The sequence below is a fragment of the Notamacropus eugenii genome, chromosome 5 (genome assembly GCF_028372415.1).
Source record: "Notamacropus eugenii isolate mMacEug1 chromosome 5, mMacEug1.pri_v2, whole genome shotgun sequence".
In the NCBI taxonomy this organism is placed as follows: domain Eukaryota; kingdom Metazoa; phylum Chordata; class Mammalia; order Diprotodontia; family Macropodidae; genus Notamacropus; species Notamacropus eugenii.
In genome coordinates, this window is record NC_092876.1 from 155,192,142 (window position 1) to 155,209,156 (window position 17,015).

General features: G+C 36.7%; 1 long non-coding RNA gene across 2 annotated transcripts in view; it reads right to left on the bottom strand.

Annotated features, from left to right (window-relative positions):
- Positions 1 to 298: 298 nt before the first annotated feature.
- Positions 299 to 17,015, bottom strand: part of LOC140505374 (uncharacterized) — a 35,262-nt gene continuing 18,545 nt past the window's right edge. The window contains exons 2-3 of one of the 2 annotated variants that reach the window (XR_011967474.1): positions 11,044 to 16,102; positions 299 to 1,623 (exon numbers count right to left, since the gene is read on the bottom strand). This is a non-coding gene — a long non-coding RNA (uncharacterized lncRNA). Of the gene's footprint in view, positions 1,624 to 10,588; positions 16,103 to 17,015 lie in introns of those variants that run through there. The other variant, XR_011967473.1, reaches the window with a different exon arrangement.

Here is a 17,015-nt window from a genome sequence, read left to right on the forward strand (position 1 = left end):
ACTGCAGACTGCATCCCTTCTATGCTACTTCAGAACCTAAATGCTATCAAGGGCATAATGATTAGTTAGACCACTGCATTTTGTCTCTATGTTGTTGTTTTTTTTTAACATATAGCCCAGATGCTATGGTGGAAACTAAAATTAATAAATAAAATGCATATTAATAAGTAAAATACATTTTAAAATTGATAAGTAAAACATCTGAAATAATAAGTTTATACTAATATATAGTATGCTAAAATAATAAATGGCAGTCTTTTAGAGAAAGAATTTTTTTCCTTTAAAAAGCATATGAGATTGTACAGTAGCATATCTAAATTAGTAAAATACATTCAGAAATTTAGAGCAGAAATCATTTAAACTACTGCTTCATTTTGTAGATAAGAATGTGAGGCCCAAAGAGTTGAAAGGATTTACCTGAGGTCGCAGAAGTCCCAGTGATTGGCAGAGGTAGGATTAGAACTGTTTAATTTAATTCAAAAGGCATCTCATCACAATTTTGTGTACTTTCTTCTTTTTGTTGGGGAGGAGAAAACGCCAATATTCAAACTCCTTGTTATTTGAGAAGTAATGATAAAGTTTTTCTGCCAGAAATAAGATTCCTTCTTTTGTTTGCCAATTCCAGAAATGTCATCATAAGAGGTTTATTCCCTTGGATTATTGGATTAGCCCAAATGTTTAACTATTAAAATACAAATATGCTCAAGAGTAAGTGATTTATCGGGCTGTTATCAATTATCAAATCATGATTGTTAGTTAGTTTCCTTTTCCACTAAACAGCGATTTTTTTTTTATACTGCTAAGCTCTTCAGTGATTTGTTGAATAGAAATAGTTGGGCATTCTTTTTTTCTTTTTTTCAAATTTATTAATTTATTTATTTTCAGTTTTCAACATTCGCTTTTGTAAGTTTTAAATTTTTGTCCCCTGCCCATTGCCTCCCCAAGACACCATACATTCCTATTAAATACATTTACACACCAGTCTTGTTGCACAGAAGAATTATAACGAATGGTAGAAACCATGAGAAAAACTAAACACAACCAGAAATGACAAAAGAGAAAATAATCTGCTTCATCTTGCCTTCCACTCTTCCTCTGGATATGGATGACATTTTGCATCATGAGTCCTTTGGAAATGTTGTAGGTCCTTGCATTGTTGTGAAGGGCTAAGTCTATCAGAAACACTCCTCACCCACTGTGGCTGTTACTGTGTATAATGTTCTCCTGCTTCTGTTCACTTCACTCAGCATCAGTTCATATATGTCTTTCCAGGTTTTCCCAGAGTTTACTTGCTCATAATTTCTTATATTCACATACCATAACTTGTTCAGCCATTTCCCAATTGATGGACATCCCCTTAATTTCCAGTTCTTGGCCACCACAGAAAGAGCTGCTAGAAATATTTTTGTACATCTTTATGATCTCTTTGGGATATAGCCCTAGAAGCAATATTGCTGGATCAAAGCGTATGTACATTTTTTATACCCCTTTAGGCATACTGAACAGCTAGTTTAAAGAAAAAGCCAAATGAAGGAAGGAAAATTTACAGATACTGGTAGAGGACAGGATTGAGCTGAAATGACACCAAGACACAGGTACCATGGGACAGGAAGTGGGAAGGCCCTGAAAAAAAGCAAAACAAATAATCATACAATCTTTTTAAGTAAAGACCCAAATCTTTTAGTAAAGACCATTTTACAGATAAGTATAATTGCTAAAAAATGTTTAAAAAAAAACCAATTCTGGTATCAAAGACTCTCAAAAAATGAAAGGTCCAGGTTTACTTTGGGGGCATTTTTCAGTTTTCTAATTCAAGTTGTTATGTAGAAAAGCGTGACTTGATGCCACTTGGCATGATGATGCAAATTTTCCTTCCAAGTACAATGTTTAAAAAATTCAAACTAGAAGACAAAAATAACACTGCAAACAAAACCCTTAGAAAACAGACATCCCCTAAGGAGTATCTCTCATGCATAAGCATGTCCTTTTCTGCTACTTCCAGCAGGTGACAACAGTTGTTCCTTTCAAGCAAGGCCCACACTATGAAGAGGTGAGGTCTCCACCTTTGCTACCACAGTGGACTAGATCTCTGGTTTTCATAGATGAGAAAGAGGTTCAGTTCTCTCTCCATCTTTGCTCTAGAAAGGTTAAGGAAGGACCTTCTCTCACTGAGGCGACCCACATCTTGCTTGCTTCTGACCTCCAGACTCACAAAAAACCTTGTGGAGGGCAGGGACTAGATCTCATTGTCCATATTTAAAAGAGTCCCTGACATCATCTCAAGGTTCAGGTTAGGGTCCCTATAAAACTTAATGGTCTTTCTCTCTCTGATATCTAGGAGGGTATATCTCTCCTGTGCATTCCCCAACTGTTGAGGAAATGTCAAGGCACCAATTTCTCCCTAATTATCAAAGAATCTCCCTGAGGCAGTGTTTGAATGGGACTGACCAAAGCCCCTTGGATTGGGTGAATGGGGGATCAGTTGCTAAATCTTGTCATTCCTCCCTCCACATCATTTCTCCCATCAGTCTCTTTCTCATTACTCACACAGCTACAATCTAGTTCAGGTCTTCATCATGTCTCCCCTGAATAACTGCAATGGGCTCCTAAAATTGGTCTCCCTGCCTCAGTTCTCTCCCCTCTCAAATCCATCCCTCTCAAATTCACTCAGATTCCAAAGTGAGTGGTCTGACCATGTTAGGCCCCCATTCCATAAACTCCTTCAGCCTCTAGGATGAAGTATAAATTTCTTCATTTGTCTTCTAAAGTCTCTCACAACTTGGCCCCTACTAACTAACTACTCTTTCAGTCTCATTGTCCATGACTCCCTTCCAATACTCTGTGGTACAGCAGAATAGGCCTTCTTTCTGTCCCTCACACATGGCACACCATCTCTCACCTCTGTGTCCCCTGTACTGCCTGCCCTTCTACCCTCCTGCCTGAAATGCATTCCCTCTGCCCCTCTACCTCATAAAAACCTTCCTTACTTCTTTCAAGATTCAGTTCAAACATCACCTTCCTGATTACCACACCCTAACTGCTGATGCCATCCCCTCACATTTATTTTGTATTTTTCATGCATATGTATGTATTTTGTGTAATTCTAAGCTTTTAAAGCTTGGGATACCTTTTAAATATACATCTTGTATCTCTCCAACAGAATATAACCTTCTTGAAAGCAGGAATTATTTAACATTTTTTGTCTTTGTAGCCTCAGTACCTGTCACACAGTAGGAATTTAATGAATGCTTATTGATTGATCATAAGCACTTCAGGCCTTTTTTCTATTCCCCAAATTGTCTCAGTATCATCATCCTCTTTTCACAGAAGAAACACTATCCTTGTTCTGGATGTTTTTGTCCCACTTTGACTCAAGCATCCTATGATACTTTAATTGTTCTGGTACCGATGATTTTATCCACATGGGTTGTCCCACTACTGACACAAATTTAAATTTTTTTGTGACGGTAAACTGTCATTAATATTTTAGGGAAAGGGGAAGAGTTGCATTAAGGGAATTGGGGTTGCCCCAAATTCAACACTTAGGGGCAGAATTATAAGTCTGGACAATGAGGGCTATATCCCAGGGCAAAAAATTTACCTTAGGGTAGGAATCATAAAAAAAAGTCTTAACAAAGACTTGTACTTCTTTAAAGAAGTGCGGTGGCTGTTGGAGCATGAAAAAACAGACCTAAGATAACTATCATGTTCAATTCTCTTACTGAGGATGAAAGAGAAATAGGAATAGGATACTCAAGAAGACAGAGTCAGGTAGAGAGTTTATTCTTGGTCAAGTACAAAGGAAATGCATGCTGAAAATGATAAAATTTTAAAAGCATTAGGAAAGAGATTGTTAAGATATATCAAAGACAAGAAAATTGCAAAAGCATGGAAAAGATCAACACAAACATTAACTCCTCAAAAAATCAGTTAAGAAGGCATCAGTAACTCACAACCAGTATGTCTAATTTCTCAACTCTACATAATAGAATGGTCTAGGCACACACCAAGGGATTTTCCTTGATGAAAATGTGGGAAAGAAAATCATAGATTATCAGAGACAATTTTCTCTAATAGATTCTATGTCCACACTTTCCTAGCTGATTTTAAAGTAGTATAGATTATCCAAGATTCTGTCAGGCTTATTGGGTATTGACTACTAAAAGTGTTCATCTCAGTACAATCTTAGACAATAAATACAAACTCAGTCTTAAAAACTACTCTAATAAAGTATACCCCCATATATACACTAAGATCTTATAAGATACACTGATAGATGCAACCACAAAGGTAACTGTCTAAAAATCCTTTTATTATTACTATCAAATAGGAAAAGGTGCGCTCAGCAAAATTGTTTATCACTGTGATGGAGCATGTCCTGTTTATATCCAAATGGAAAAAGTATTCTGTATAGATAGTAGAGTGATAGGCATATGTAACTGGTCACACCAGGAGTACCCAGGCATACCCTCACGTGCCTGGAGTCCTCTGGCTCACCTGTGTTGTCCAGCATCAGGTAGGACTTTAGGGGTGGAAGCAGTTTTCGCAGACTCTAGGTCTTCAAGCTACTACAGTTGTCATGGATGCTTCTCTTGATCCCTTTTTCCACTCCCCATTCACTTCCCACAGTTATTTTCACAAAGTTCTGGCACAGGAGAAAGAAGGAGGCTCACAAAAAGCTAAGATAGGCTACAATCCTGGTCTTCTTTATGAATTTCTTTCAGACTCCTTCCAAGGCACTGCCTCACTCACCCTGGTGGTACTTCTACTTGTAAGGTTGCATGGTACAGTGTAAAGAGTATTGAGTTTAGAGTAAGACCAGGATTCCAATCCTAATCCAATCACATACTTCCTGTGTAACATCCAGCAAGTCAGGTAACTTCTCTGGACCTCAATCTCCTTCTATGTAAACTGAGGAGGGCTGGAATAAATGACCTCTAAAGTCAGCTAAGTGGTGAAGCGGATAGACTCCTAGGCTTGGATTTAAGAAGACCTGAGATCAAATCTGGCCTCAAACACTTATTCTTTCAATCTCAATTTCCTCATCTGTAAAACTGGGACAATAATAGTACCTACTTCACAGGGTTGTTATTATGATTAAATGAGATAATACATGAGAAGTGCTTTGCAAATTTTAAAGCATTCTTTGTTTTTGTTGTTTCAGTCATGTTAGATACTGTGTGGCAATGAACCATATCAGGCCAGCCCCTTTTATCCCCCACTATCTCCTGAAGTCTGTCTAAGCTCGTTCGTTGTTTTCATGACACTATCACATGATATTTCATGACATCTCATCCTTTACTGTCTTCTCTTTTTTGCTTCCAATCTTTCCCAACCTCAGGGTCTCTTCCCATGAGTTCTGTCTTCTCATTATGTGGCCAAAGTAGTTAAGCTTCAGCTTCAGTGTTTGAACTTCCAATGAATAGTTAGACCTAAGTTCTTCAAGTACTGACTGATTTGATCTCCTTGGTATCCAAGAAACTTCCAAAAGTCCCTTGACTACCACTATTCAGTTCTTCAGCATTCAATCTTCTTATAGTCCAACTCTCACAGCCATGCATTGATACTGGAAAAAGCATAATTTCGACTCTATGAACCTTTGTTGACAAGGTGATTTCTCAGCTTCTTAGTATGCTGTCCAGATCTGCCATAGGTTTCCTTTCAAGGAGTGACTTTTAATTTCATGGCTACAGTCACCAGCTACAATGATCTTTGAGTCCAAGAATATAAAATCTGACACTGCTTCCATTTCTTTTCTCCTTATTTTCCAGGGAGTGGACCAGCTGCCATGATCTTAGGTTTTTTGATGTTATACTTTGACACTCTCCTCTTCCACCTTCATCAAAAGGCTTCTTTGTTCTTCACTTTCTGCCATTCAGGGCCATCATCTATATATCGAAAATTGTTGATATTTCTCCTGGCAATCTGAATTCTGGCTTTTGATTCATCCAGCCTGGCATTTCACAAGATGTATTCTGCATGTAAGTTAAATAAATAAGGTGACAATGTATGGCTTTGTCATACTGCTTTTCTAATTTGAAACCAATTAGCTGTTCCATGATTAGTTCTAACTATTGCTTCTTGACCCACACACAGGTGTCTCAGGAGACAAGCAAGATGATCTGGTACTCATTTTTCTTTGAGAACCTACCATCTTTTGCTGTGATTCACTCAGTTTAAGGGAGCAGGGTCTAATTTAGAAGATACTTTTTTCTACCAAACTCATGAGGCAGAAAAATGGTCCTGTATTTTAGAGAAAAGGGAAGGGGTTAACCAAAAGGCACCTTTTGTTAAGTTTGTATTTTTAAGTAGAGTTTAGTGATTCGTGAAAAAAATTAGCTTTCATTTTTTATTTAATAGAAATGATGTTCTTTATGATTAAACATACAGTAAATAAAGATAAATAATAAAATTTATGCATTTACACACGAACAAAATACCTCTCTATGAGTGAGGTTTTCTATGTGTTCTGGGGTGACTTTAACGCTCTATTGATTGTACCAAGCAGTTGAACACTGTACAGTTTTCTCAGTGACATTCACAGCCTAAACAGGAGACTGGGTTAGAAATTCACACAGAAAAAAACAAACAACCCTCCCTCCCCCAAATGGATAAAGAATGAATACTGCCAGTATAACCAATGGGCAACCTACTGAGTTAGGCCAGTATGACTTGTATCTTTGATGGACATTGCAGATGACCAATGATTCAAGCCAAGAATTGAATAGGAAAGGTAATGTGAGCTGAATCTCATCTGTCAAACTGTGCAAGGTTTTGCATAGTCCTTAGATTCTCCCTGACTTCAACAGTACATTTACAATTTTTTTATTTTTTTTATTTCAAACTTAAATACAAAACATGAAAGGAAAAAGAAACAAACTTAAATAGTAAAACTTAAATACAAAATAAAAAAAATTGTTATGTGCACAGCAGAACATGAGATGATTCAAATTATGAATCAGTAAATTTTAATTTCAAGAAAGCCCATATAAATAAATACCGTACTTTGTTTTCAGAGTTGTCCATCTTTTCTTTATTTCCTTGTAGGTTTTATTTTGTTCTCTGCTATGCACTTTTTACTTTGGTTTTTCCTCTTTCCTCCCCCTCCTGGCTACATTTAAGCACAGACATATGTGTATGTATATATACATATATGTGCATGTATATGCATGTGTATACACATATGTACACATATAAGCATAGAGATGTTCATGCACTTATATACACATACATATATGTAGATATCAATAATCATACACATACATACATATATACATTCATATGCATCTATGTAAGACTGTATAATACTTGTTTGTGATATGTTTCTCTGAAGGAAGGTGAAGTCTTTCCATATTTTCCTAAACCCATAAATTCATCAGATTTTCCACTTAGGATCTCTTTCAGGAATATTCAGCAACATTCCAACCTTATACTATCCAGTTATTTTAAGTAGTCTGAAACAACTTGCTGACATATAGTATAGTTTCCCTATTTTTCTCTTTTGATTAAACCTATTTTAGCTTTAATTTTGTCTGAGATCATGATTACTACCCTTCTTTTTTTACCTCATAAATTCTATTCCTGATCTTTATTTTATGCTTATGTATATATCTGTTATTTACTATCCCTCTTGACTCCTCTAATTTACTTCTACCTGCTACCTTGCTCTGTTACTTTACCTACTCACCTCCAAGGATCCTCCCGTTATCCTCTCCCCACCACCCTTTCCCTTTGTCCTCTTATTTATCCTCTCCCTCCACCCAATCCCCTTGCCCTCTTATTTCTACCTAAATTTAGAAGTCTAGATACATACATATGTTGTTCCCTCTAATCCATTCCCAATGAGAATACGGTTTCAGCACTACCCACCCTCCCTCCCACTAGTTTTTGCATCAATTTTTCCCATTTTCTTGGCCTCATTAGTGTGAGATAATTGCTCCTTTTTCTCTCTCACTACACAATTTTATTTTATTTTTTTTGGAATCACCCCCAACATACTCAGCTCAACCCAAGATTTCTTTTCTTTGAAACTACCCAAATAAAAATGACAGTCATAAAATAACTGATAATGTTTTCATATATAAGAAGTATACAATTTGACCTTATTATCCCTTATAATCAATCTTTAATGTTTATATTTCTCCAAGATGTTATATGTCAAATTTCTCCTTAAGTTCTGCTGTATTTGTCACATATACCTGGAAGTCTTTCAGTTCATTCAATGTCCATTTTTTTCATTTGGGATTATATTTAATTTTGCTGGGTAAGTTACCCTTAGTTGTAACATCAGCTCTTTTGCTCTATGAAATATAGTATTCCAAGAAAACAGTCCTTCAATATAATAGCTGCTAGGTCTTATATAATCCTTATTGTAGCTCTACAATATTTCAATCTCTTTTTTTTCTTGTTGCTAACAATATTTTCTCCTTAACCAGGGAGCTTTGAAACTCGGCTATGATGTTACTGCAAGTTTTCCTCTTGGGATCTCTTTCAGGAAATGATGAGTGGATTTTTTCTTTTTCTGCTTTGCTTTCTTGTTCGAGAACTTCAGAGCAATTTTCTTTGATAATTTCTTGGAATAGTGTATCAAGATTCATTTTTTTATCATGAGTTTCAGGCAGTCCAACTATTTATAATTGTAAAGGAATTTGAAGATCTTCCCTCCCCTGTGGAAGCCCAGTCAAGGACGTGTGTGATCAGCATAGCTGTGTCTGGTGTCCCTCGACAGTGGAAGGTCCTTCAATATTCTCCTATTCAGTTATCAGACCTCCCACATTGTCTGTGAGGCAAAAATTTCTAAGGCTGAGAATGTCTCCCAACTCCAGCTGTCTCCCAGGTTTGTTTGTTGATTTTACAAAGTTGACATAGAGTTGTTTGCATTTCACAAAGGCAGAACATCTGCCCTGGAGGTCAGATCTTTCCTGGGGTCTTCTTAGGTTGCCTTAGGTGAACAACTGCTTTACCCTTACTTCTGTTTATTTCCAGTGCTCTAAGTTGTCTCTGAGGCCATGTTCTTTCTTTTACTGTGGAGGAAATCTGGAGAGCCCCAAATTTTCTAACCTACTCCACCAAATTCTTCTACATTTTTAAAATATATTTTCTCAGTGATCCTTTATTAGCTATGAATCACAGGGCCGAACAATTTGTGACAATCAAAATCGCAAGAAATTCAAAGAGCTATGGAAATATCCATGTTAAGCTTTCATAGACTGTCACATGGTCCCAAAGATTTATGCAAAAGAAATGATGTAAAATACATTATCAAGGAAATATATGACCAGAAAAGGAAATGGTCTTGTATTATAAGCAAGATAGCCTTATCAAGGGCTGTCCATAAAATATTAAGACATAGAAAAAGAACATTGGGAAGACTGTTATTTGGGAAGACTGTTTATATGTAATTTGTAAAATAACATGGGAAAAATTGCATAGGGTTAAAAGATAGGTGATCTTTCACCAGCGAAAGGAGTACCTCCTTCAGTGTAATATCAAAACCATGATAGGATCAAAGTATTTTTCCGTTTAGTCTATTATTTATGTATAATAAAAAATAATCTATTTCAAGTAAAAAAATGCTTCAATTAAATTCAACAGACATTATCAAAAGTCAACTATCTAAAAGCCACTGAGGACTCACAGATGGAATAACATATATTCTTGCCCCTATGGAACACATAATCTAATATAAGGAACAATATTTGCACACAAATAATTGTAATATATGATATAAGTACAAAGTACATACACAGGACTACGAGAAATCTGAGGAGGAAGGGCACTAAGAAGTGGGCATTAGGAATGATTTCATGGAAGGGTGGAGCCATAATTAGGTATTAAAGAGAAGCATAATAGGTACAGCTGCGGGTAGGGAAGATATGTGACCTCTTCCCCCCCAAAAAGACAGAAGAGCAAAAGATAATAAACAGATCAATGAGTAATCCCTTTGAGTTGGAACAAAGTCAGTCAAGTAACAAGGATTTTTAAAGTGACTATTCTGTAGTCACTTTGTACAGTTACTACATAAAGTTACTATAAAGTACAGGGCCTTGTACTAGGTGCCAGGAAGGCAAAGGCAAAAATGAAAAAAAATTCTGCTCTCCAGAAATACCTTTTCCCTGATATATTATATCAGGGAAAATAGTATGTACATATGTGAACACCTGCAGAATAAATCTAAATTAAAGACAAGTACCTTTAAGGCACTATAAGTTGTGGGGGCATCAATATCAATCAATCAAGGAAGATTTTTTAAGTACCTACTACGTGCCTAGTAGGCTGGGGATACAAATACAATTACAAGAAAGAAAAATTGTTGCTGCTTTGAAGAAGCTTTCAATCAAATGTTGAAAGACAATATATAAAGGAAAGTTGAAAAGTAGATTTGGGGATCATAAGGGTAGAAAAAGGGAGGGGAGGAAGGCAGCATGGTGGAAAATCAAAAAAGTCCAAAATAATGCTAGTGCTGCTGAGTGAGGAAGTAGGGATGTTGGGGTCCCCTAGACCATTTACGGGAACCCCTAACTCCGACCCAAGGCTCTTGTCTGGCAAGAGGCCTTGATCTTGTGAGTAATGAGATGTGGTGGGAGACAAAGGTGGTGAAGACTCCGTTTATTTCAGCTAATTCACATGCATATATAGTCTTAATTACGTAAAACATTCCTAAGCCTTACATTGAACCTATCACCTATCACCTTTCACATTGAACCTATCACCTATCACCTTTCCTTATATGGGTGTCTTCTCCACTGGACATTCGGAGCAGGACAAAGAACTGCCACGTTGCAAACAAAGACGAGACCCTTCCTCCTGAAATCCATCTAGTTCCACCCCTACTGACAAGCCCCTAGGTTATCTAGGCAGGCTCTCAGTGTGGCATCCTGAAATGGATAGGGGTCGGCTCTAACTCGTCCCGTTACATAGGGATATGACTGAGACCCCAGTTCTGTTCCCTTCCTTAAATGGAGGAGTTTAAGTTTCCACCCTCCAATCAGAGGAGCAAAGAGTATTGATAAAGTGTGACTAACAAAGGTGATTGGATCTTACAAGAAAATGAGATTTCCCAATGGTGAATATACTTGGAGGCATGGTGGAGAAGTTGAAGAAGTCCAAAATGAGTGCAGCCGGATAGGAAATGAGTTGTATGAGGGATCAGGAAAGATTTCATGGAGAAGGTGAGGCTTCAGCTTCACTGCAAAAGAAAAAGATTCTGTAAGGCAGAGTTGAGACAGGAGGACAATCCAGGTATAGAATAGCCAATGTGAAGGCACAAAGATGAGAGATGGACTGCCATGTGTGAGATACAGCAAAAAGACTGTTTCTGCAGAATACAGGAAAGGGAATAATGTATAATGAGACTAGAAATAAAATAGGGCCCAGGCTATTAGAGGATTTCCAGTGCTTAATACAGTGTCTGGCACATTAGAGGGTGCTTAATAAATTTTTGTTGATTAACTCATTGATTTGAAAGTAAAAAAAAAGGAATTTATGCTTTATCAGATTATCAATAGGGAGCTAATTTGAGTTTATTAAATCAAGAGGAGACAGGGAACTAATCTGTATGCTACTGCAGAAATCCAGGTAAAAAGTGATAAGAGATTGCCCTAAGGTGGTGGCTGTGCAAGTAGTGGAATAGGGACTGATAGAAGAGATGCTTTGGACTTAGGAATAGTAAGATTGAGCTAAAAGTTGGTTACATGGGATGAGTGTGAGCCTGGACAACTCCACTTGACCCTGTTTGCCTCAGTTTCTCAATCTGTAAAATGATCTGGAGAAGAAAATGGCAAACCACTCTAGTATCTTTGCCGAGAAAACTCCAACTGGGGTCATGAAGAGTCAGATACAACTGAAAAGTGACTGAACAACAAAGAGTTACAGATACAAAAACAGAACATTTCCTATCCTCAAGGATCTTACACTGAGTGTAAGCGAAGGCTTGAAGGTAGAAGAGCGCAGTATATATTAAGGAACTGAAGAATGATATAATTTAGCTAGAACTTAGAACACATGAAAGGGAGGAAATTTAGAGCACAGGCCTATAATCTCTGCTACTGGGGAGACTAAGGGTTGTGGATCTATCAAACTCAAGGGTTCTGAGATTTAGTAGGAGTAAAGTTGATCAGGTGTTACACTAAATCCAACACTAATGTGGTTGGTTAACCCCTGGAGAGAAAGGGAAAGAAGGTGAGGAAAGGGAAGGGAAGGAATTTAGGATAGTGATAGATTGTGAAAGGCCTTGAATACTATCCCTGTGAAAAATATCCATGTACATATACATCCATGTACATGCATGAACAAAGAAATAAAATGAGTAGAGTAATACATAAGAAAGATTATTTTCACAGAGGTATAAAATATGTATTGGGGATCAAGGAGATAATGGAGGTAGGAAAACAGGCTACTGAAATTGACCAGTTCAACAGTAATTAAATTTACCACAGTGATGGTGTTATTGAAATGGAAAGGTGACAGATGAGGGGAATATTATGGAGGGAAAAACACCAGAACTTGGTAACTGATTGAACAGGATGGGCAAGGGAGAAGTTAATATATTTATTTTTAGTTTTCAACATTCACTTACATAAGAGTTTGAGTGGTAAATTTTCTCCTCCTCTCCCCTCAAGACAGTGTGCAATCTGATATAGACTCTACTTATACATTCATATTAAACATATTTTTTCACGTTAGTTATGATGTAAAGAAGAATTAGAACTAAGGGGAGGAACCATGAAAAAGAGGAAACAAAACAACAAAAGCAAAAGAGCAAATAGTATGTTTCTATCTACATTCAAAAGTTCTTTCTGAGGATGCGGATAGCATTTTCCACCGTGGGTCTTTTAGAGTTATCTTAGATCCTTGCATTGCCTAGGAGAGCTAAGTGTATTGAAGTTAATCATTGCACAACTGTTATTGTGTACAATATTCTCCTGATTCTGCTCATTTAACTCAACATTAGTTCATTTAATCCTTCCAGGTTTTCTGAAGTCTGTCTATTCATCATTTTTGATAGCATATTCCATTACATGCATATAACACAACTTGTTCTGCCATTCCTCAATTGATGGACATCCTTTCAATTTCTAATTCTTGGCCACCACAAAACAGTTGCCATAAATATTTTTTACATGTGGTCCTTTTCCAGTTTTTACGATTTCTTTGGGATACAGACCTAGAAGAGGTATTACTGGGTCAAAGTGTATGCACAGTTTTACAGCCCTTTGGGCATAGTTCCAAATTTCAGGGGTAGCAATCCTGATCTCAGACAAGCAAAAATAGATCTAATTAAAAGAGATAAGGAAAGGCACTACATCCTGCTAAAAAGTACCATAGAAAATGAAATATTATCATTATTAAATATATATATGCACCAAGTGGTATAGCATCCGAATTCTTAGAGGAGAAGTTAAGGGAGTTACAGGAAGAAACAGATAACAAAACTATACTCATGGGGGACCTCAAGCTTCCCCTCTCAGAACTAGATAGATATAACCAAAAAATAAGCAAGAAAGAAGTTAAGGAGATGAATAGAATTTTAGAAAAGTTAAATATGGTTGACCTGTGATGAAAACTGAATGGTTATAGAAAGGAATATACCTTTTTCTCAGCAGCAAATGGCACCTACACAAAAACTGACCATACATTAGGGCATAAAACCTCACAATCCAATGCAGAAAGGCAGAAATATTAAATACAACCTTTTCAGATCATGCTGCACATAAAAATTACACGTAATAAAGGGCCATGGAAAGACAGACTAAAAACTCACTGGAAACTAAATAATCTAATGAGTGAGTCAAACAAGAAATCATAGAAACGATCAATAACTTCATCCAAGAGAAGGACAATAATGAGACAACACACTAAAACTTACAGGATGCAGAGAAAGCAGTTCCTAAGGGAAGTTTTATATCTCTAAATGCTTACATGAATAAAATAGATCAATAAATTCAGCATTCAAATAAAAAAAGTTAGAAAATCTATTGAACTAATACAGAAAACTAAGAGCTGGTTTTATGAACAATATATTCTGCTCCAGCTTTTTACCTTTACTCTGTGTATATCCCTCTTCTTCAAATGTGTTTCTTGTAAACAACATATTTTGGGATTATGGTTCTTAATCTACTCTGCTATCTGCTTTCATTTTACAGCAGAGTTCATTCCATTCACATTCACTTATCTTGTTACTCTCTGTGTCCTTCTCTCCATCCTATCCCCCCCTCCTCATTTATGCTTTTTTTCTTTCCTTTGTCCCTTTGTCTCCTCACTAGAGCTTCACTTTCAACCCTCATTCTGCCCTCCCTTTTATCATCGCTCTCCCCTTTCTTCACCTTTACCCTTATTACTTCTTCCCTCCTTTCTACCCACCCCATTCCCTTTTTTTCCTCTGTCTCCTCCTACTTATATGATAAGTTAGATTTCTATACCTAGCTGAGTATGTCATTCCCAATTTGATGAGAGTAAGGTTCAAACACATTTGTTTCAAATGTTCAAAAACATTTCTCTCCCTTCTTTTCCTCTACTGTAATAGGTTTTTGTACCTTTTCATGTGGTGTAATTTACCCTTGTCTACCTTCTCCTTTACTCTTCTCCCAGTACAATCCCTTTCCACCACTTAATTAGATGTTCTTATCATCACATTAAAGTCAACTTATACCCATGCCCTTTAGGTATACCCTTTTTAAATGTTATAATAATAATATAGTACCCAGTAGTTACAAAGGTCATCTTCCCTTGTAGGGATGTAAACAGTTTGCCCTTATTAATAACATGTTGTTGGTGGTTTTTTTCCTGTTTGCCTTTTTATGCCTCTTTTTAGTCTTATATTTGAAGATCAAATTTTCTGTTGAGCTCTGGTCTTTTCATCAGGAAGCTTTGGAAGTCCCCTGTTTCATTGAATATCAATCTCGTCTCCTGAAATATTACGCTCAAGTTTGCTGGGTAATTGATCCTTGGTTGCAATCCAAGCTCCTTGACTTTATGGAATATCATATTCTAATCCCTTCAGTCTTTTAAATGTAGAAGCTGCAAGGTCCTGCCTAATCCTTACTGTGGTTTCATGACATTTAAATTGTTTCTTTCTTGTGGCTTGCAATATTTTCTCTTTGATCTGGTAATTTTGGATTTTGGCTATAATATTCCTTGGTGTTTTCAATTTGGGATCTCTCTCAAGAGGTGATTGGTGTATTCTTTCAATGACTATTTTACCCTCTGGTTCTAGGACTCCAGGGCAGTTTTCCTTGATGATTTCCTGAAAGATACTGTCCAGGCTCTTCTTTTCATCATGGTTTTCAAGTAGATCAATCATTTTTAAATCGTCTCTTCTGGATCTGTTTTCCAGGTCAACTGTTTTACCAATGAGGTATTTTATGTTTTCTTCTATTTTTTTAATTCCTTTGTTTCTGTTTGACTGATTCTTGATATCTCACAGAGTCTTTAGCTTTCACTAATTTTTAACAAAGTATTTTTTTCTATTAGATTTTGTTCCTCCTTTTCCATTTGGCCTATCTTACTTTTTAAGGAGTTCTTCTCTTCAGTGAGTTTTTTGTGCATCCTCTTTCATTTGGCCATTTGTATTTTTTAAGAATTGGTTTTCTACCAGGAATTTTTGTCCTTCCTTTTCCAAACTATTGGCTCTCTTATACCTCTCATTTCTTTTCCCAATATTTCTTCTACCTCTCTTATTTGACTTGTAAAATCCTTCTTGAGCTCTTCCAAAAAGGCTTTTTGGGCTTGAGACCAGTTCATATTCCCCTTTGAGGTTTCAGATGTGGGTATATTGACAATGTTGTCCTCTTCTGAACTTGTGCCTTGATCTTCCCTGTCCCCATAATAAGAATCTATGGTCATTGCCCATTTCTGCTTTTTGCTCATGGTGTTTGCTTATTTCCTGGCTTTTAAAGTTGAGCTCACCTCCTGGAGCACAGGGGGCACTGACTCATGCTTCTTGTGCTGGAAACCCTGGACCTCGTCATTGGTTTTGTGTGCTGGGGCCTCAGGTGTTCACAGCTGGAGGCTGGAAGGGTCTGGCAGCTTACCTGGTAATGAGATGGCTTCAGTTCATACAAGTCACCCCAAGTTTCTCTGAATTCCTCATTTTCATCCTCTCCTATAAAGCAAAAATGGTCTATTATGTTCATGTGCCCAACATGTTTAACCATTTCCCAATCAATAGGCACCTGCTTAGTGTCTAGTTCTTTGCTACCACAAAAAAGTGCTTCTCTTAATGTTTTGGTATATATGGAACATTTCTTTCTGCTTTTGACTTTCTTTCTACATATCCCTAGCAGTAGGATCTATGGGTCAAGGAATATAGACATTTTAGTCACTTTTTTGAGTAATTAATTACAAATTATTTTTCAGAAATTTTTGACCAATTCACAGATCTACCAGTAGATTTTTAGTATGACCATCTTTCCATAGTACCACCAATATTGATTCAAATCTTCATCTTTGTTAATTAACTGGTATGAAGTAAAACTTCTGAATTGTTTTAATATCATTTTCTCTTATTACTGTTTTGAAGCAGTATTTAATATGGTTGATTATTTTTTGGATCAGACCTTGATTTCATTAATAGAATAATGAATCCTTGCCCCAAAGATTCCAGCTATTGGGGCAAGGATTCATTATACAACAAAAATTGTTAGGAAAACTGAAAAAGAGTCTGGCTGAAACTCGGTATAGACCAGCCTCTCACAATATATACTAAGATAAACTCCAAATGAGTACATTATTTAGTCATAAAGGGTGATATTAAAAGCAAATTAGAGGATCATGGAAGACATCACCTATCAGATCTATGGACAGGATGAAAGTTTGTGCCCAGAGAAGATCCTGAAGTTAATAAGGATCAACAGGGGAAGTATAAAAGGTAATTAGTGATTTCTGTCCAGCATTTATCATCTTTTCATACTCAAGCTCCTTCCTACCTTTACATTTTGTTTACATTTTTACTCCCTTCTACGTACTCCACAAGCTGATAACACTGCACTTTTGGCTTTTCGTCTTTCACTTATGCC